The sequence below is a fragment of the Thermobia domestica genome, chromosome 11 (assembly GCF_964235325.1).
Source record: "Thermobia domestica chromosome 11, izTheDome1.hap1.1, whole genome shotgun sequence".
In the NCBI taxonomy this organism is placed as follows: domain Eukaryota; kingdom Metazoa; phylum Arthropoda; class Insecta; order Zygentoma; family Lepismatidae; genus Thermobia; species Thermobia domestica.
In genome coordinates this window covers 216229174-216251386 of record NC_137464.1, presented here as the reverse complement: position 1 = coordinate 216251386, position 22213 = coordinate 216229174, and positions in this window count along the sequence as shown.

Sequence of the window (22213 nt, the reverse complement as noted above, 5' to 3'; positions counted from 1 at the left end):
TTTAGTACAACCACGTGTTCGGTTACTGACTCAATTAAGGTTATAAGGTATGGATGGGTATCCCCTTTCAATTTGGTAGGACCCTTCGGGTGTAGTACAGTCACGTGATCGATGATTTGGTTTTAATGCGCGACGAGGTCCCTGGTCAATGTTCTCTAGGAATTAGGTGGAAACTTTGAACAAGATTCTTGGCATTTAAAACTTTTTTTTCAACTTTTCAAACTAAAAAAAAAAACAAAACAAAAATTGAAACGAAAACTTTTAAACAAAAATCTTGAAACTAAAAATTTTTCAAAACAAAAATTTGAAACGAAAAAAATTTCAAACAAAAATTTCGAAACAAAAATTTTCAACAAAAAATTTGAAACGAAAAATTTTCAAACAAAAAATTTTGAAACAATAAATTTACAAACAAAAAAAATTTTGAAACGAAAAAATTTTTAAACAAAATTTGAAACAAAAATTTTGAAACAAAAAAATTTTTAAACAAAATTTTTGAAACAAAAATTTCAAAACAAATTTGAAACGAAAAATTTTCAAATAGAATTTAAATCAAACAGTGATCAGCTTTCACGGTTAACCGTTAAACTTTATCCGGTTTTTAACTATTCGATTAACAAATAAACGGTTTTCAACTATTCGATTAACAAATAAACGGTTTTCAACTATTTAATAAACACATGAACGGATTTTTCCTTTTCACACCAGTGAGTGCAAGAATTGTTGTACTCGCTTTAAATACGCATCATTTTTGAAACAAGGTGTTAGTGTTCATCATGGATACACAGTGGAAACATCCATTTACCTGTATTCTCGCAGGGCCTAGTGGGTGTGGAAAAACGTATTTTGTGAAGCGATTACTGTCACATCTTCCAACCATGATCAATGCAAAATTTCGTAAGATATACTGGTATTATGCAGAATGGCAAGACGTGTATGCAACAATGCCGGTTCCAGTAGAATTTCACGAAGGACTTCCACGAATGAAAGATTTTCAGCCTCAAGATGGACCACATTTGATTATTATTGATGACCATATGCGAGAAGTGAATAGTGATATTGTTGATATGTTCACAAAAGGATCACATCATCGAAATATTAGTGTGATTTTTATAACACAAAATGTATTTCATCAAAGTAAAGCAAATAGAAATATGAGTTTAAATTGTTCGTATTTGGTGTTGTTTAAAAATCCACGTGACAAGTCACAAATCAAGCATATGAGTTATCAAATCATGCCTGAGCATCCACTGTTTCTACAAGAAAGTTATGCAGACGCAACAAGAAATCCACATGGCTATTTACTGCTGGATCTTAAACAAGATACACCCGATGAAATGCGATTTCGTACAAATATTTTTCCCGACGATTTGCATCATTATGTTTACGTACCAACAAAACATGTTTAAATTATTGTGCATGTGAAAAGAATGACTTAGTCTGTCACGATGTCTCCTACAGTGAAACACGCTGATCTGCTACGTGCTCTGCACAAAGCTAAACCAAGATTGCGTAAAGCTATTATTGCCAATGCAGACGCTTCATTAATTCATAGTATTTGTGAATGTTGTTATAATGTCTTAAAAGGCAATGTTCCACTGACAAGTGCGCAGAAGTCAAGATTAAAGCGTTACAAGAACACGCTCCGCTATCTCGTAGACAATACAAAATCATTGGATAAAAAGAAGAAACATTTAGCCGTACAACAAGGAGGATTCTTACCTGCATTACTTGCACCTATTGTAGGAAGTGTGTTATCCAGTATTTTGTTTAAACAATAAACATCATGGAACATAGCAAGAAGATGGTTTTAGTCCCACCAGAAATGCTTCAACGAATGCATGCATCATCATCCCGTGTGAGTGAAAATCGAGAATCTAATCTCGATCGTGAAATGCAATCCATATTGAATACATCGTATCCAAGTGATGAAGAAAAATGGAATCAGTACAATAGAATATTACAGAAATATCTTTATGTGATACGTAAACAAGAAGAACCAATACCACTTACAATTACATCAATGAAACCTGATGGTGACGTCCCGAATGTTGACGATAGCACGAAACAAGAAATTTTAGCCGCAATACCACAAATGTATCGTAAGAAAGCCGAACTACTATTCCGTCGTTTAAAACAAGATGACGCAATTACGTGGGATCATAAAGGAACAGTGTACATCAACGATAATAAACTACATGGATCCAATATTGTAGATTTAATGTGCGATGTGACTCGACCGAGGAAACATTCTAATCCTCAAGGCTGGGAATTGTTTTGCAACTACCTTGCATCGTCAAACACACCTCAAGAATTGATTGGTAATCCACGAAGATTAAACTATATTGTCAAGCATAATAGTACAACAGCATCTGAAGGATCTGCACCACCAAAACCGGCACCTGAATTATTTTCTTCCGGAGAAGAAGAAGAAGAAGAAGACGATGATGATGTTTTAGAAGTCCGACCAAAAAGAAAACGTATCATTCCACAATGGTCAACGTACAAACCATGAACAAAAAGTTGAAATCCATTTATTACAATCCAGCACATCCTGCATCGTTTTCTACTGCAAAGAAATTATGGCAAGCCACAGGAAAATCTATACCTCTAACCAAAATAAAACTTTGGTTAAACAAACAACCTACCTACACGTTACATCGTCCTGTACGTCGTCGTATCCGTAGAGATTTTTATCTTGTCAACAATATTGATGATCAATGGGAATGTGATTTAAATGATTTACAATCACTTCAAAACTATAATGACAATTACCGCTATATTCTTACAGTGATTGATGTGTTTAGTCGGTACGGGTGGGCTGTACCACTAAAATCAAAAAGTGCCGAGGATATAGTGAATGCATTTGAAATGATTTTCCAGGAGAGGAAACCAATTGTACTACGTAGTGATCAAGGAACTGAATTTACCAACAAGACAGTACAAAAGTTTCTCAGAAAACACAACGTGCAACATGTTACAACAAAGGATCCAGATATTAAAGCCAGCATCGCAGAAAGATTTAATCAGACATTGAAACATCGTATGTGGAAATACTTTACCAAATATCAAACATACAATTACATCAAAGTATTGCCTTTACTTGTAAAAGCATACAATGAAAGTCGGCATTCCAGTATTAAAATGGCACCTGCAAACGTTTCTCAGGACAATTTACTGGAGGTGTGGCATAACTTATACGACAAAAAGCTACAACGTTCAAAACAAGATACGGATTTATCTGTTGGTGATACTGTTCGTATAAGTAAAACAAAACGTATCTTTGACAAGGGTTACCTCGAGAACTGGACTTGGGAAATATTCAGAGTAAAAGCCATTGTACCAAGAAACCCACCAGTGTATCGACTAGAGGATTTAAATCATCAACTTATCGATGGTGTTTTCTACAGAGAAGAATTACAACCAGTACCGCTCCCTTCGACGTTCCTCATCGATAAAATATTACGTACAAGAACAAAAGGTCGCAGAAAGGAGTATCTCGTCCAGTGGAAAGGATATCCTTCCTCATTCAATTCGTGGATCCCTGCAACTTCATTGAAGAAGAAGAAGAATGGAACCTGATCAAGATTTTTACGTTACACTTCCCAGTAATAGTTCCATGGATTATTTTCCAGAAAATACATTGACTTCATATATTACGAAATTACAACGACGTGTAGAGTTTCGCCAGAAATGGGATGTGGCAATTGTAGAGATTCATTATCCACATTCTTTGCTGAACATTAACAGTAAAAACAATAAAATATATTACAAATCATCAAGTAGTAATGATCAGGAACCGTGGAAGGTTGTAACGATCCCTGTACGCTATTATAACAATATACGGGATCTTATTCATGCAATTAATATACATCATAAAGAAACCAATTTATTTATATCTCATGACGCAACTAATAATATATGCCTCATAAGACATCCCAAAAAGGAAATCCATACTTCTGTACAATTGTCACCAAGTGTTAGTTTAATGCTTGGATTTGACCCGAAAAGTGATTTAAAAGATATGGAAAAGGGACAATATACACCGGATGTACGATTAGGCTTACCATCACAAATGTACGTCTATTGTGACATTATTGAATCTGTCATTGTTGGAGATACAATGGTACCCTTGCTACGAATTGTCAACATGGATCCTGTGAATCATACTTTTGGAAGTCATGCAGTACAAATCTTTAATCCTGCACATTATGTTCCGGTGGAAAAAATGAATTTTGAGCAAATACAAATCGATATAAGGGATAGCACAGGTCATCGGATGCCATTCACCTTTGGAACGGTGTGTACAAAACTACATTTCCGTCGTCGTCGTCATGACTGATCCGTATTTGCAATACTACCAAAAACAAGCGTTATCCGGTATCGGCAACGTCTATGTGGGAAGTCCCTATCAAGCAGGACATGGCATTGGAAGTTTCCTTGGTGGCTTATTTCGTTCAGTGTTACCACTTGTGAAGCAAGGCGCTAAAACTGTGGGAAAAGAATTATTAAAATCAGGTGCCAATATGATTAATGATGTTGTGATCTCGAATCAACCGCTGGAAGAATCGTTTCATCAACGTATGCAAGAGGCAAAATCGAATTTACAAGAAAAAGCTAAAAATAAGTTGAAAACTATGCTGGGAAGTGGATATCATAAACGAAAATGGGATGACTGCTCTCAGTTTGAGGTTGACCTTCCAACGATCAACAACACCATCAATCCTACAAAGAGACGTAAATTATCACATAAGAAGAAGAAGAGATCATTGGCATCGTCACCAGATATTTTTGATTAATTCAACGATGGCTTTCTTACATCATCAATCCTGTGAATGTGTAAAAAGTGAATTGGACATTTTTTCAACGTTGCCCACGCAAACCAGTGTTCTGGACAATCGTATTATAGGCTACAAACCAATTAGTTCAATAGCTGAAAATTCACCAATAGAATTTGTAGTGAGTGGTAGCAGTGATGAATATATTGATTTACCACAAACCTTATTATACATCCAAGCACAAATTGTGAAACCAGATGGTTCCTCCTTCATCAATACGGATAAAGCAATTGCACCTGTCAATGATTTTCTAAATGCTATGTTTAGTGAAGTACAAATCTACTTGAACAATAAACTGATTTCATTTCCGTCACATAATCATCCATATCGTTCGTACATGGAAAAACTACTCAATTATAGTGATGGAGCTAAAAATACACATTTACAAACAGCAATGTGGTTTCAAGATACGGCTGGTCATATGAACGCAACCACAAGTGAGAACAAAGGATTTCAACAACGCTATGAACTGACAAAACAAAGTATGAAATTCGATATGATTGGACATCTTCATTGTGACATTTTTAATCAAGATAAATTTTTAATTCATGGAGTGGAATTACGTGTGAAACTTATTCCTGCAAAGCCAAACTTTTGTCTCATGGCCGGTGAAAGTGGTGTCAGTGCAAAAATCAATATTCTAGATGCATCGTTGCAGGTGAAAAAAGTCAGCATCAGCCCTAGTGTCAAATTGGCACACAATAAAATTTTACAATCTACACCGGCAAAGTATCCTCTGACAAGGGTTCAAATGAAATCATTTACCATCCCGAAGGATATACAATCCAAAACTATTGATAACCTGTTTATGGGAACATTGCCAAATCGTATTATTGTAGGATTTACATCGAATGAAGCATCCAGTGGAACTATTACCAGCAATCCATTTGAATTTCAACATCTAAACATTAATTTCTTTACATTGTACGTGGATGGAAAAGCTGTACCTTCAAAACCATTGCAACCCAACTTTGAAGAAAATCTCTACATTTCATCGTACCACACATTGTTCTCAGGCTCTGGCATACATTTTACCAATACTGGAAAAACAATTTCAAGAGCCGACTACAAGAATGGATATACACTGTTTGTATTTGACCTAACTCCCGATTCTTCTGCTGGAGATTGTCACTATTGGAATTTACAACGACATGGAGCCATCCGATTGGAAGTTCATTTCCAAGAGAAATTAGCAGCACCTGCAAACTGTATTGTGTATGGAGAGTTTTCCTCACTCCTAGAGATAGACCACCAGCGCAACATTATCCTGGACTTTTAAATTACAAGGTACGTATACGTTATGTATCATTTCCATTCACGATGTTGAATACATTACAATTAGCTAGTGCTTTAAACGGTAGTCCATTATTCAGAAATCATTTTACCGGGGTATTTGCAAGCGATGAGTTGCCCTCACGGATTTCTCTTCCTCTGGCAATCATTGTAAATACAGATCCATCCACAAAACTAGGAAGTCATTGGATTGCAATTTATATTGATCATCGCGGTGTTGGAGAATATTTTGACAGCTATGGCCTTCCTCCTTATGTACCACAACATGTTGCATTCTTAAAACTTCATTGTATATACTATAAATATAATAATAGCCAAATGCAAAGTCTTGGTTCATCCGTATGTGGCTATTATGCTTATTTTTATTTGTGCTGTAAAGCCCAAGGAAAATCTCTGCGTGAAATTCAATATTTGTTCACAACAGTACCCACGGTTAATGATCGTAGACTGTTGCAATATACCTTCCAGGTAATTTTATCATATTTATCATTGTAAGTGTATTTGTTTTATCATCATCTATTTCTATACTAATCATCTTTTTCCTCGTTCTTTTTTACAGAATTCACAATACGAAGCTTTGCAAACGGGTGCTATGCTGCAAAACATGGAAACAAATCATCGCAATCAAGAAGAGGAGGCAGTCTAATGAAGAAACCCAGCTCAATATACAAACATTGTCAATAAGAAAGAAAAAGAAGAAACCAGAAAAATAAATAAAATACAATTTATGCTTATTTATGTGTTTTTATTGTCCATTCCATATACAACGTTATCAGATTCTCCTAAAGAACTGTGCGATATAAGACGAGAACCCTGTGCAAAGTTTCCACCTAATTCCTAGAGAACATTGACCAGGGACCTCGTCGCGCATTAAAACCAAATCATCGATCACGTGACTGTACTACACCCGAAGGGTCCTACCAAATTGAAAGGGGATACCCATCCATACCTTATAACCTTAATTGAGTCAGTAACCGAACACGTGGTTGTACTAAACAAATTTGGTAATAGGACCACCGAAACATATTGAGGTCCTGTACTATGCTTCAATTGGACAATTTCAGTGGACCCCTATTGCCAAAATTTAAGAAGGGTGCCCATGTCTTATGATAAGAAATGAACCCCTGTAATCATAGAATCTCATCAAAGGGGATAAAATGGACCAAAAAAACAAACACGTGGTACAACGTTTATATTTTGGCAATTTTTGTACCCCTAAAAGGGAACGATGTGGACCATCCAAATTTATCATGATACATATTGAGGTCCTGTACTATAATACCAAATGTTGAAATTGGGCAATTTCCAAAATTTAAGGGGTGGACCAAGGTACCCCTCCCGGGGTGCACCAATGTACCCATGTCTTATAATAGATAATGGACCCCTATACATGACCATATAACCATATAAGGTAATAGGACCTCATCCAAGGGAATAAAATGAGCCAAAAAACCAAACATGTGGTTGTACTAAAATTTGGCAATTTTGTACCCCTAAAAGGGAACGAGGTGGACCACCCAAATTTATCATAATACATGTTAGGGTCCAATACTATAATACCCAATGTTGAAATTGGGCAATTTCCAAAATTTAAGGGGTGGGCCATGGTACCCTTCCCGGGGTGCATTAATATATCCATGTCTTATGAAAGGTAATGGACCCCTATACATGACCATATAACCATATAAGGTAATAACATCTCATCAAAGGGGATAAATTGAGCCAAAAACCAAACACGTGGTACAACGTATTGCTTACGTTTATATTTTGGCAATTTGGTACCCCTAAAAGGAAACGAGGTGGACCATCCAAATTTATCATAATACATATTAGGGTCCTGTACTATAATACCAAATGTTGAAATTGGGCAATTTCCAAAATTGAAGGGGTGGGCCAAGGTACCCCTCCCAAATTTTTCAAGGGGTGCATTAATATACCCATGTCTTATGAAAGGTAATGAACCCCTGTATACGCCCATATAACTATATAAGGTAATAACACCTCATCAAAGGGGATAAATTAGGTCAAAAACCCTCGAAATTTCAATTTTTGGCAATTTTTTACCCATGAAAGGGAACGACATAGACACCCAATACTAATAGAGGTACATACTATGGTCCTAGGCTACCATACCAAATTTTTAGATTTGGCAATTTCCAAAATTTAAGGGGGGTGGTCCTATGTACCCCTGCCAAAATTTAAGGGGTGGGCCAAGGTACCCCTGCCAAAATTTAGAGGGGGTGGTCCTAGGTACCCCTAGGTCATTGACCCCGGGCCAAGGTCATTGACCTTTGACCTATGACGTCACAAAAATTTTTGCTGACTCAGCGAGCCATAACGGGGCCACTACTACTTGTGTATATCCAAATTGGAAACAAAAAATGAAATGGAATACTTACAAGAAAATTATCTCTCACACAAAGATTAATATTTCTTATGAAATCTCTTATTCTCTATTAAGTGTTTTACGCTTTGTGGCATCTTATGTACGAGTTTAGCACATTTTGCCTTCAATTCAGCATCGTGGTACCACAAATTGTTGATCTTGATCAATCGAAGTTTGGTTCTAATGTGCTTCTTCTCTATCTATTCATGAAGCCCCAAAAGTTTTAATGGGGTTCATATCGGCCACGGAAGAACACTAAATTCGTTATCCTCGAAGAATTTTGTCACAGCTTTAGCCCGATGATATGGGGCTCCATCATGCATAAAGATGAGTTGTACGTCATCAAACCAGATTGCAGTCTGGGAAATCAGTTCTTCTTGAAGAACTTGTAGGTATTGGTCGTACTTCATTGTTCTCTCTACTATATATAGTCATCCAGGCCCGAAGACCGACATCACATTCGAGACCATGACTGAAGTAGGATGCTTCACGATTTATTAAAGACATTCTAACTTGAATTCCTCCCAGGTCAACGTCGCACATATTGTGAACATTCATCAGACACAAAGATACATGATTCATCAATGAAACACACTATTCTCCAATTGTCAGCACTCCAATATTCGAGGCCTCGTGCCCATTCTTTGTCATGATTGGAGTAGACTCTAATTTTTGTTTTATTTCTTGACCGTGTGCTTTTATTCCCTCGACACAAAGAATCCTTCGAACACTTTCAGGCCAAATGTCTGCGCCATCTTCAGCCATTTTTATGCTTAAATCTATTAGAAGTTGCACTACTGTTTCCCAGAACCAATCTTCTTCGTTTTTCTGATACCTCTAAGCGATAACTTTGGTTTTCGCCCACACTTCCCAACCCTATTTTGGTTCTTGTTCATTTCAACAGAGATTCTACTCACAGTTTTTTGTTCTATTCCAACTCTACTAGCAATGTATTACCGTGTATATCTTATTTCCACCAGAAGTATTATGTTAACTTCTATTTTACGCGGAGAAAGGTCTTTTGCTTTTCCCATTATGCTGCAATTACAGGACTACACAGAATAAAAGATTAATACACAAAACACGTCACGATCATTTTAAACTGGCCCATTCGAACTGCTGAACGCTTTCGGTAACTTCTTACGACAGCAGCCACAACACTTCAGACTGTAACTTGTTGATAGGAACCACAATAGCTATCTACAACTGAAACACCAGTTTCAGAATTTCCCCCCGTCACGAACGGTGCTGTTCAACGGTGATATCACCACTTCAACTGTACAGTAAACAAATGAAGAATCCTATATTGGTGATTTAACCATTAAATTAAATGTTCTGGAACTCTGAAATTAGGACTCCTCCATCAATTTTGCAGTTTTCGAGCGTGAGTGTAATAATTTGAACACGTCTATGGCACTGTTTCTGTGCCGGGTTTCTGTCATTAAAATCATAAGTAAGAGGAAATGGAGTGATCCACTAGTAACGACGATAGAAAATGGATAGAAGATTTTTTGTCATATTCCACCAAAAGTCAATGATTTAATTTAACAAATACTATTTTTCTTATATTAGGAAAGTAATTGTTCAATTTTGGCTGACTTCGACTTCAAGCATTGGAGATTGTGTAAGAAAGAACCTTAACAAACTTAAACATATACATCATATTGTACCAAACGGAATAACTGTTACGTAAATAATTGTTGAACATTCTCTTTACATCGAGAAGGTGGAGTGGAAGAGAGAAAATTTAACTGTCCCATTGTCGATCTATTTTAAATCCATGTAATGTATATAGGTGAATGTAAAGTCTCACAAAATGTGACCATATTGTATCACCTTTTCACGGTATTACCTGGGAACCTGTAATCTTTCATAATAAATTGGGAGATGGTAATGTTAGGCTATCCAGATGGGGTGATTCAGAATTCTTAAGGAAAGTATTCGGCATATTACATCAAAATCAAATACTTTTTTTTTTTTTTTTTTTAAATAAAACTCTACTGAAATATATTTCTTAAACTTGAAGGAGAAATTCGCACTTTCGTTATTATCAGACTTTAATTCCAAGCTGGGGAATCATCGGATTCCCATAAAAAAGCTGCAGTACAACACGTTTTGTCAACATAGAATAATTTTTGAGTAAATTATCATTAAATATAACCCACAATTTTCAAGCAATAAATAATTACAATTATTCATTCCAATCTAAGGTCACACACTAGTATTAAAGACTATTGATAGTACTTTTATATACATCTAGTGTCATATTCCGCTATGTTGGGATAACACAGCTACTTACGTCCATTACAGTGATGGAATGGGTCACAATTTGTGTCTGGGTTATCCGGTTCTTCGTCTCGGTTCTCAGATTCGGTGACCTACACAGGCAAAGTGACTTTATAAATCCAATGATCCGCACGCACCCGAAGACCCGGAGCCAGCCGAAATACCAGCTTTGCAGCACTACTGCAAAATTTTATAGTTAATGGTGTTCACTACTCGAGGTCGAACATTCATTTGTTCCATTCATTTTGTGTGATATTACTTAATGAAGATACCATGTTTTGAATATTTAATGTTTATAGAAATATTTCATTTTTGCTAGTTTCTCTTCGGATCATGGGTCTGTCACGGTCATCGGGTCTGGTAGGTCATGGGTCTGACCGCCTCTGGATCTTCTAGGTCATGGGTAATAAAGTGCGTAACCCATTCCATCACTGCACTCTATTAGTCAACAGCGAGACTTAGCTCGCAGTTGCTCAATGGTAGAGCATTCGATCCCAATTCATGCCGATTGGACTTTGTGATGGGCATACAATGTGTGCGTGGATTTTCTCAGAATTCTTCCATTTTCTCCCACTTTCTTCATTCCATTTCATTCAGTTCTCATCATTATCGTCTCCTTTAGCCAACAACAAGCTATAACCATGGATCATACAGCTGAAAGATTTCATTTCATTTTCAACAGCGAGACTTAATTCAAGCTCCTAATATTATGTATATTTACATAAAAACTTCAAAATTCAGCATTCAGGCATTTTACATATTTTATAGAATCTAAATCTAACGTACCGTATCACCTTATTAAGTTGAGATATCGCAATCATTTGTTGCAAAGCCCAACTCTACCGTCTCATCACCAGTATGTACTAGATTTAGATGTGCTACTGAAAAGCTTCCGAGAGCGTAATCGATAGAATGAATATTATGTGTATTATACTTATTTGTCATTTTATATAACGTCAACATGACGTTTTGCCAGCCTGATATTTGAATGATAAACTTCCGTGCCAAAGGTATATCTATTGATTATAGCAGGTGCTAAAGCTCTCTACCTCATACATAACTTATGTTCTTCAATTCGATTCTGCGATTACTATCTGTTCCGTCCTTTATTACCCTGAAGATGTTGTTTGTTTGTCACTTAGGAAAAAATATAGTTGTTGGGAAACAAATATATTTGTTTATATAGAAACACACAAAATTTTATTACACAAAGGAAATCGATTGGTTGAAACGTGTTATCCACCAAGCGGAAGGTAGTATACAGTTACAGAAACAAAAGTTTGAGTTGAACAAATCAAAAGGGTTTGTTAATATTATCAAATGCTTTCTTCATAAGACAAATACTTATTTCCCTTCTCGTTGGCCTAGTGGCTAGCACGTGCGCCTTTGGTGCAAGATGTCCGAAGATCGATTCCCGATGGAATATCCTTGGAAAGTTTAAGCGCATTACGGTGGTTCATATATTCTCCTTAAATTATAGATTGTCTTATCAAGCCTCGGTGCTGAAGAACAAGCTGAATTCCAATCCAACCATAAAGGTTTGCAATCAGACACTAAATGACATGTAAATATACTTTGGTTAAAATTGATTTAACCTGATTTGTTTGACCAAACAAAATGCTTCAAAAATCACTTTGAGAGTTGCATTGTAGCTATATTATTACTTAACACGCCTTCCGAACGGCAGACTCAAGTTCAATTCCTGGTGGGAGATCGTGTTGTTCGAATTTCAAATTAAGCTATAGGTCCCCGTCTTATACAGCTTCGCTACTGAAAAGCATACTAAATTCCAATCTAACCCACAAGAATTCACTAAAATCGCCTGATTCAACTTTAAATGATGGCTTGCTTCAATACATTATTTCTTTTCAGCAATAAATGAATTGGTATTCTCTTAAATAGGTATATCCCTCCCTCCTGATCTAGTGGCTAGCACATGTGCCTAAGGTTCAAGTTGGCCAGGGTTCAATGTGCGGTCATCATCATCATATATATTCTGCCATCACTGTTACGGTCACTTGCCACAACTTAGAAGTTTCCATGCTTCACGATCTTCAGCTAGCCTTCTGTACGATTTTTCACGTATGATTTTTCTGTTTGATACGGTCCATCAACTGTAGTGTCCTTCGCCCTCTCCCTCTCTTTCCTGCCACCATACCTCCTAGTACGTCCCTCATGATACAATTCCTTCTTAGCCAATGTACCAACTAGTTTATCTTCTTTTCATTATTCTTTTTCCACCACTATTACTAACATCCTCTCATTCGTTTTCTGCTCAACCCAGCTAATCCTCTCTATTCTTCTCCACACCCACATTTCGAAAACTTCCAGTGGTTTTTCATCACTTTTCCGTAGTGTCCATGTTTCTGATTCATACAGTACAATATTCCAAACGAAGCATTTTGTGAGTCTTCTTCTCAACCTTTTATACAAGGATTTACAAAATAGACTTTTCTTTCTTCTAAATACTTCTTTCGCAATTCCTATCTTTACTTTTATTTCACGTTCGCACTTCATATCACCACTAATAATACTACCCAAGTATCGAAAACTAGTCCTCTGTTCCATTTTCTTCTCTCGTACTTCTATACTTGACACGGATTACTTGGTTCAAATCACTATAATTTTGTGTTTTTAACATTATTTTCATCTTTTATTTTTCACGGCTCTTCCTCAAGATCTTTAACATCTCACTGACTTTTTTCAGATTCTGCTAGAAGTACCATATCACCTGCAAATCGTTTATACGAGGGTCACTACGAAAGTTTTGAGATGTGAAATGACTTAATACTTAAAATCAATTTAACACTTACATTTTCTCAAAGTATTCACCATTACACTGTACACATTTTTGCATCCTCGAAAACCACTTTTGGAAGCAGTGTTGCCAGTCTTTTTCTTCAAGTGTTGAAAGTTCATTCTCGTAAGCCACTACATTAGGGATGCGCACGAGACAAGATTTGAGGCTGTCTCGTCTCGAAATGTGCTCTAAAAGTGGTGTCTCGACTCGAAAAATGTATTCTTTTCTATTGGAAAAGCTGTGTCTCGACTCGAAATTTGTCAGGAAAATTCTGTCTCGACTCGTCTCGTGTGCATCCCTACACTACATCTTCTTCAGGGCTGCAAAATCTCTTCCCACGCATGCGATCTTTGATCCTGGGGAACAGAAGAAATCATACTGGGCCAGGTCAGGGCTATACGAAGGAAGAGTCATAACTTTGACCTCCGTACATTCTAAAAACTGAATTGTGATGTTGGCCGTGTGTGCGGACGCGTTGTCGTTATGAAGCAGGATCCCACGCAATTCAGTTCTTGGGCGCCGTTTCCGAAGCTTCTGGAACACTTTTGTTAGGCAAACAATGGTGTACCACTGAGCAGTAACAGTCCTTTGTTCTTCAAGGAATAGTTGCAACATGGCCAGATTTGGAGAAGAAAGTTGCAACTATCTTCTTCCCCACACTTCGCGGTCGCTTCACTTTCGTAGGTGGATTTTCGTCTGGAAAGATCCAAACTGTAAATTGGCGTTTATTTTCAGGGTCAAATTGATAGATCCAAGTCTCATCACCAGTAACAATGTCAGAGACGCGTCGAGAATTCCCTCCATCAAATCTTGCAAGAATTTCTTCACACCGTTCCACACGCATGCGCTTCTGCTGTTCAATCAAAGTGTGAGGCACCCAATGAGAAAAAATCTTCCTGAGCCGAAGATGATCATGAAGAATTTTTGTTACTGCTGGCGATCCAATGTTCACCGTAGATTCAATGTCCTTGAAAGTTGTTCGAGGATTTTCTCGAATCATTTGTTCCACAGCGGCAATGTTTTCATCTGACACAGCTGTTGCTGGACGTCCAGCTCTCTCTTCATCTTTAAGCGATGTCCGGCCTCTTCTGAATTCACCAAATCACAAAAAATTGTAGCACGGGAAGAAGCAAGGCCTTCAAATGGCCCCTGCAAACGATGAAGGCTTTGTGTCTCCTTGAAACCACTTTTGAAATCGTAAAGGAACATTGCCCGAAAATGTTCCCTTTCGACAGTTTTGCCAGACACGGTATGCGAAATTACACACACCTTCCGTCCAAATTGCACAATTTTACACACAAACTGGAAGAAGCTGCACACAAAATTGTATAATACATAACTACGTATGTATATGTATATTATGTCTGATTATGTACATACGTATACGTACATCTACCAGCAATTGTTCAAAGATTCAGCGTTTGATTTACTATTATACATGGTGGTCTAAAATTAGGTATACAGTCCCGTACTGATCAATTCATTGCTTTTTATATCATTTCTTATTGTTATCCATCAGATATACTTACTTTCTTTATTACTTGTTCTTACTGTACCCTACCTACTTTTGGTCCACCCAGTATATTATTATTATTATTATTATTATTATTATTATTATTATTATTATTATTATTATTATTATTATTATTATTATTATTATTATTATTATAGCAAAACCGTCACATTCTTCCCGCCCATTGTCAGAGAAAAAGTGTTGAATCTTTGATTTAACTTCTCTTTTTTCCATTTTTGTTCTTCGTTCAATAAAAGATTTCCCATCCCTCTCATTCACTCCGTCGTTCATCTGTTTGGAAAATAGCATTTGCCTGATTAGTGGTGAGAAGACAAAAAAGACCTCTTATCCCCCGCACTTCATGTTTTGGTCAACATCGAGGATCAATATTCATCCATACTGCTTGCCTTGAACAAAGCGGCTTTGCTTGGGGATGTGGGCTAACGATCGTGACACCCGCTTCTGAAAAACGAGAAGTGAGGTACCAATTATTTATTGCTCCGCCCTGGAATCAGGTGTTGGCACTCGTAGTTTCGGAAAAACAATTTTCAGAAAAAAATGGAAATAATGAATATTTGAATGAAAGGAACTTCGCAAAAGTCATCAATGATAAAAATTTTGAATTGACCAAAGTGCACATAAAGTGCACACAGATTGGCATTACACACAAAATGCACACACAGGGTAAAATTGTACACATTTTGTGTAATTACACACACGTTGGCAACGCTGCCTTTCGAGCTCCATTCTAGACAACCGCTGCTCACATCAACAAACAAGTGAAGGCGATACAGCCACGACGATAAGCGAGGCGAGTTGAAACTTGCTTCGCTTCTTCGCTCTGGTACCACTACCGAATGCAATTGTTGGAATTCAAAGACTGTGCCACAACAATGCGTATCTCAAAACTTTCGTAGTGATCCTCGTATCTAATCATTCTACCTCCTACTGAAATGCCGTCTCCGTTATGTAGGCTCTTTTTATTTATTTGTTTATTTCGGAAAAACAACAGGCAAATGCCTAATTAGTTTGCCCTTATTGTAAAGTGTATTTAATATACTTTAAAATACATACATAATAACATACTAATATGACCTCAATTCTATTGTAATACACTCTAAAATACACATATAGTAAAATAATAATATAAAAGTAAAATATACGTTAAAATACAAATAGCACGATATACAGAATACAACAAATTTATGTAAAATGAAAATTTTGTTTGCAACTAAAAATATCTATATCGGTGTTCTTGTGACATGTTATTATACAATATACACATTTTTCTGACAGGCGATACATCTAATGCATTACTCTTTGCGCTGAAAGATGGAATATGTCATTATGGGGTCTCGTTGCTCTATGTGGGACGCGAATTTTGATTTCTGATAACAAATATTCTGAATTTTTCACTATCCCTTCTAACTGTAAGTAGATATTAAATAATTTTGGCGAGAGACAACATCCCTCTCAAACTCCCCTTCCAATTGCACTCTCCTCTGTCATTTTTTTTTGGGGGGGGGAGCAAGGTGGCTCAGTGGTAGAGCGTTCACCTCCGGTGCTTGGGGTCTAGTTCGATCCCAGCTCGTGCCGTGTGGACTTCGTGGTGGACAAACACCGTGCTCGTGGGTTTCCTCGGGCTTCTCCCGTTTCCTCCCACTTTCTTCATTCCATCATTTCACTCTTTTCTCATTATCACCGTCTCCTTTAGCATAACCGGCATAATCGTGGGACGTTAAACTTAAAGATTTTATTTAACTTTTTTCTGTCATTTTTTTGCCCGTATTCTAACGCTCATTTTGTTGGTTCATATATACGTATCTTATGAGTCTTCAATATTTCCATTCCAAACAAAACCTTCTTTAGAACTCTCAACAATTCCCTGCAACATACACGTCTTTCTCTCTTTCCATATACTTTTCACTGATTACCCTTAATCATCCAATTGCATCTCCTCTATCCTTGCTTCTAAACTCGAACTGTTCCTCCTAGGGATGCGCACGAGTCGAGACATGTCTCGAATCTCGATTCGACTCGATTCGAATTCGAGTCGAGATTCGAGTCGAGACACTTTGTAAAATTCGAGATGAGTCGAGACAAACGTATTTCTCGACTCGAATTTTCGAGTCGAGTCGAGATTTTCACCAGCTGTCTCGACTCGACTGACAGGCGATACATCTAATGCATTACTCTTTGCGCTGAAAGATGGAATATGTCATTATGGGGTCTCGTTGCTCTATGTGGGACGCGAATTTTGATTTCTGATAACAAATATTCTGAATTTTTCACTATCCCTTCTAACTGTAAGTAGATATTAAATAATTTTGGCGAGAGACAACATCCCTCTCAAACTCCCCTTCCAATTGCACTCTCCTCTGTCATTTTTTTTTGGGGGGGGGAGCAAGGTGGCTCAGTGGTAGAGCGTTCACCTCCGGTGCTTGGGGTCTAGTTCGATCCCAGCTCGTGCCGTGTGGACTTCGTGGTGGACAAACACCGTGCTCGTGGGTTTCCTCGGGCTTCTCCCGTTTCCTCCCACTTTCTTCATTCCATCATTTCACTCTTTTCTCATTATCACCGTCTCCTTTAGCATAACCGGCATAATCGTGGGACGTTAAACTTAAAGATTTTATTTAACTTTTTTCTGTCATTTTTTTGCCCGTATTCTAACGCTCATTTTGTTGGTTCATATATACGTATCTTATGAGTCTTCAATATTTCCATTCCAAACAAAACCTTCTTTAGAACTCTCAACAATTCCCTGCAACATACACGTCTTTCTCTCTTTCCATATACTTTTCACTGATTACCCTTAATCATCCAATTGCATCTCCTCTATCCTTGCTTCTAAACTCGAACTGTTCCTCCTAGGGATGCGCACGAGTCGAGACATGTCTCGAATCTCGATTCGACTCGATTCGAATTCGAGTCGAGATTCGAGTCGAGACACTTTGTAAAATTCGAGATGAGTCGAGACAAACGTATTTCTCGACTCGAATTTTCGAGTCGAGTCGAGACAGCTGGTGAAAATCTCGACTCGACTCGAATGTCTCGAAAATCTTTCTATAATTTTTAATAGGCCTATTATTTTGAAGAAAGTACTCACTCAGAAACATTCGGCACGAGAATTTCGGAAACTGCAGAACTTGTCAGGTGTTCGAGGAGTGCTGTGGTGATTGTCTTCAGAAGTGGCGAAACCAAGGGGAAAAGAAGTCCAAATGTCGAGGGGTTGGGCGCCCCCCACCTCATTACAGATGTCGGACGTCGTAGGCTATGCAGACTGGTAAAACAGAACAGGCAGCGAACTGCGTCGGAACTAAGATCAAAGATTAATGCTGGGCAAAGTACAAGTGTGTCTGAACTAGTGTTGTCAAATTTCCGGAAATTTTGAACCTGTTTTTTATTAAACATTTTGTCGATTTTCCGGAAAAATTGAAAAAAAAATAAAAGTGTTTGTATTAGTATAATTTTACTAATAATGTTATCTCTTTTTTTTCAAACACGTGAAAAATGTAAGTTCAAAAATTTTAATATTGCGAATATTAAAAAAATAGCTCTCGAAACTATTCCAATTATTATCTATATATTAAAATACTAGATTTACCCGTATATGTTTCTCCTCACAGAAAAGTTTATATGTTTGTCTTCAATCGTTTCAACAATGAAATCTCGAACCCACAAGTGCTAGAAACGTGCCGTTTTCATTTGTCGATTCCAAATTTTGTGCAAATTGTCCAGTTCTAATTGAATATTTTTAAAAAAACATGGCCATTAGTTTTTTATTACATTTTTAGGAGTACACTAGAAGTACTGTGGGGGCGCGGTGGCTCAGTGGTAGAGCGTTCACCTCCGGTGCTTGGGATCCCTGGTTCGATTCCATATCGCGCCGTGTGGACTTTGTGGTGGACGAACACCGTGCTCGTGGTTTTTCTCGGAGTTCTCCCGTTTCCTCCCACTTTCTTCATTCCACAATTTCATTCATTTCTCATCATCACCGTCTCCTTTAGCCTCACCGGCATAACTTTGGGACGTAAAACTAAAGATTTCATTTCACTAGAAGTACTGAAATTTTTGAAAAAGTAAAGCATCATACCCTATGAGTTATATATTACAACATCACATAGTTGTATATGGGGTCGTATACCTGTCAGGCGTTTGTTTCATGACCAAATGATAATGAAAACGAAGGATAACCGTTTCTCCAGTCTAAAATTTATCTTCATTGGTTGGAGAGTTTTTTTTTTTTTTTTTTTTTGCCCAATAAACACCGTTTATCACTGACATAATTAATTGTGTATAATTTATTTACTTATTAAATAATGCATGCAAATGCATGCATACACGATATGGGCATTCAGTAAATGGATACTTGAAAATTTGAATTCAATTGTCTATATAAGCCGGCTACGTCTTTTTGTTTAACAAACTACATTTTCCTCCTACCAATTTTACAATTAGGATTGAGTCTCTTACCGGATGTGTAGCCTACCAAAGGACCACACCTAGATGTTATCGAAACTATTGTGCTATTGTTTCTTTGTATTTCTTTGGAAGAAACTTCTGTAGATATCGAAGCCCGCCAGTGACGCCATATCTAGCATCTTGGTGCTACATCTAGCATAATTCACTCCCATTTAGCATCTAGCATCTTGACTTTAGCATCTTGGCAAAATCTCATTCTTCCCTCTGGAGAACAGAAAAAGAACGAAAATTTAGATGGTTCTCTGACCGTTGTGAATTATCTCATAGTTGAGGCAATGGTTGGAGTAATAAAACCAATTAGTATTTCCGCTGTTGTATTATTGAATTCACAGAAGTGTTCAAAAATAAGCAAAACGTGATAGTTTTATTATTGTCAACTGAACCCTGAGTGTGAGGTTATCTGGGATGTTTCTGTCCCTTCTCACTTTACAACTTGAGAGGGGAGGGGGTATGATTGTCAAGGGGACCACTAGTAATACACCGCTAAAAGAAATGCTTCAGTGTTGCGTCGGAAGCGGCATGTTTTGTATATATTTCTTAAAATGTTATCCATTCATAAAGTATAAATTCCCCCTTCCTCCCCTGATTCTCTTTCCAATACAGAGAACCGACTCTTTAAATGAAGAAAGAATCCTGAACCCTCCCGAAAATGCTAAAATGAATGATGCATACAAATAACAAATCTGTGGATGAATCAAATAATGCAGATACATGAGAAGATGATGACGAAGATAACAGTGCTTGATGCAGCGCAGTCCACCACATGTAAATAGATTTGAAGTGTTCATATTTGTGTATGAGTACATATCTATGTGCTTGTTTCTAGGTATTTATATGCGCGTGTGTCTTGTAATTGTTATATTAATATCCACTGGATTAAGTGAAAGTATAAAATGGGTTTGATGACTGCCAAATTGACGTCACCTTGGTAAGTCATTATTTTTTAATATTTAGTAATATTAAATTAGATTATAGTTTAGCGTCGCTTTCAGGAGCAAAGCTCTACAAGACGTGAACCTACAGTTTATCGTCGGATTTGAAACACATGAGCTCCTACCATGAATCAAACCTCGCTCGAGAAGGGCGCATACGCTAACCACATAGCAACGGGGAGCTCAACATTTAGTAATACGTATATTAAGTTGTAAAATTATATTCGTTTAATTTTCGCTAACATAATCTTCACAATGTAAAGCCTTCGCTAGGCACGTTTTTCTTGTTTAAAAACAATAAGCCTATCTCTTATGTTTCCGTCTCGGGGTTGGACTGTGGGATGATTGACATCTGAAAGAGATGTTTTTATTGTATTTTGTACAGTAGATCTGCTCCTTCAAAATCTACGTGTTTGATAAGAATGAACCTCCCTGACTCATGAAAATGTATATGTAATATAACAAACCATGCACATTAAATGCCAGACTAATATAGCAAACATTGAAAATGCCTCCCTAGAAAATTTTCTTCGGCCACCCATGTCTGAAGGTACACAATTTCGCAACTCAGTGGATACGATGTAGATGTATTCAAAGTCCACTGATTTACCCATCAAATTTAAATTTTATAAAAAGATTCTCAGTGAATACTAACCTGAGAACTACTTTTTAATTCGATCGGGTTTCTTTTTGTTTGTTTGTTTGTTTGTTCACCAGGTCTCGATAATCGTCCGGCACGAAAACTGAAGTTTCTACAAGTGTTTCCCCAGCAAATGTTTTGAGAAAGGGGTATATATATATATATATATATATATATATATATATATATATATATATATATATATATATATATATATATATAAGATAAGTAGGAGCGGGTCTTTAAAATTAGTTCGGAAAGATAAGATGAAAATCTGGCATAATTTGCAAGAATCCATCTAGTCTAATATAAATAAAATAAATAGTTTGTTTGTGTGTTTGTCTGTCTGTATGCGGCCTGGGGACCAGACGAGTGGACCGAAAGTTACGAAATTTTGCTCATGGTAACTTGACCCAGGCCCCAAATCAAGACGAATCTTCTTTTGTCAAAATTCGAACCAGGGGGTCTCAGGGGGCGCTTACAGGGACATGTAAAAGTGGTAGAAAATGGCCGATATTATTGTCGAATTAATAGTTTTCGCGGTCGCTGAAATCAATGGTGAAACTCTGATCACATTAACTTCCAAATTCACCCTATTCGGGCAGGGGGTCACCGGGGGGTCGGCCATTTCCTACCACTTTTACATGTCCCTGTAAACACCCCCCTTGAGACCCCCTGGTTGGATTCCGAGATATGTAAAAGTAATCCAAAACGATCGATATTAGTGTCAGATTCATAGTTTTTGCGGTCGCAGAAATGAATGGTAATACTTCAACAGGCGTTGTCTTCCAAATAGTGCCCCCATGCGAAGAATGAGTATATTCAGCTGTCTAATATAAATAAAATAAAAGAGTTTGTGTGTTTGTCAGTCTGTGTGCGGCCTTTGGACCAGACGAGTGGACCGAGAGTTATCAAATTTTGGTCAGGGGTACCTTGGCCTAGGCCCCAGATCAAGACGAACCCTGTTTTCAAATTTCGAATCAGGGGAGTCTCATAGGGAACGTTTAGCGGAACCGGCTTGGGAACCAGACAAATTAACCGAG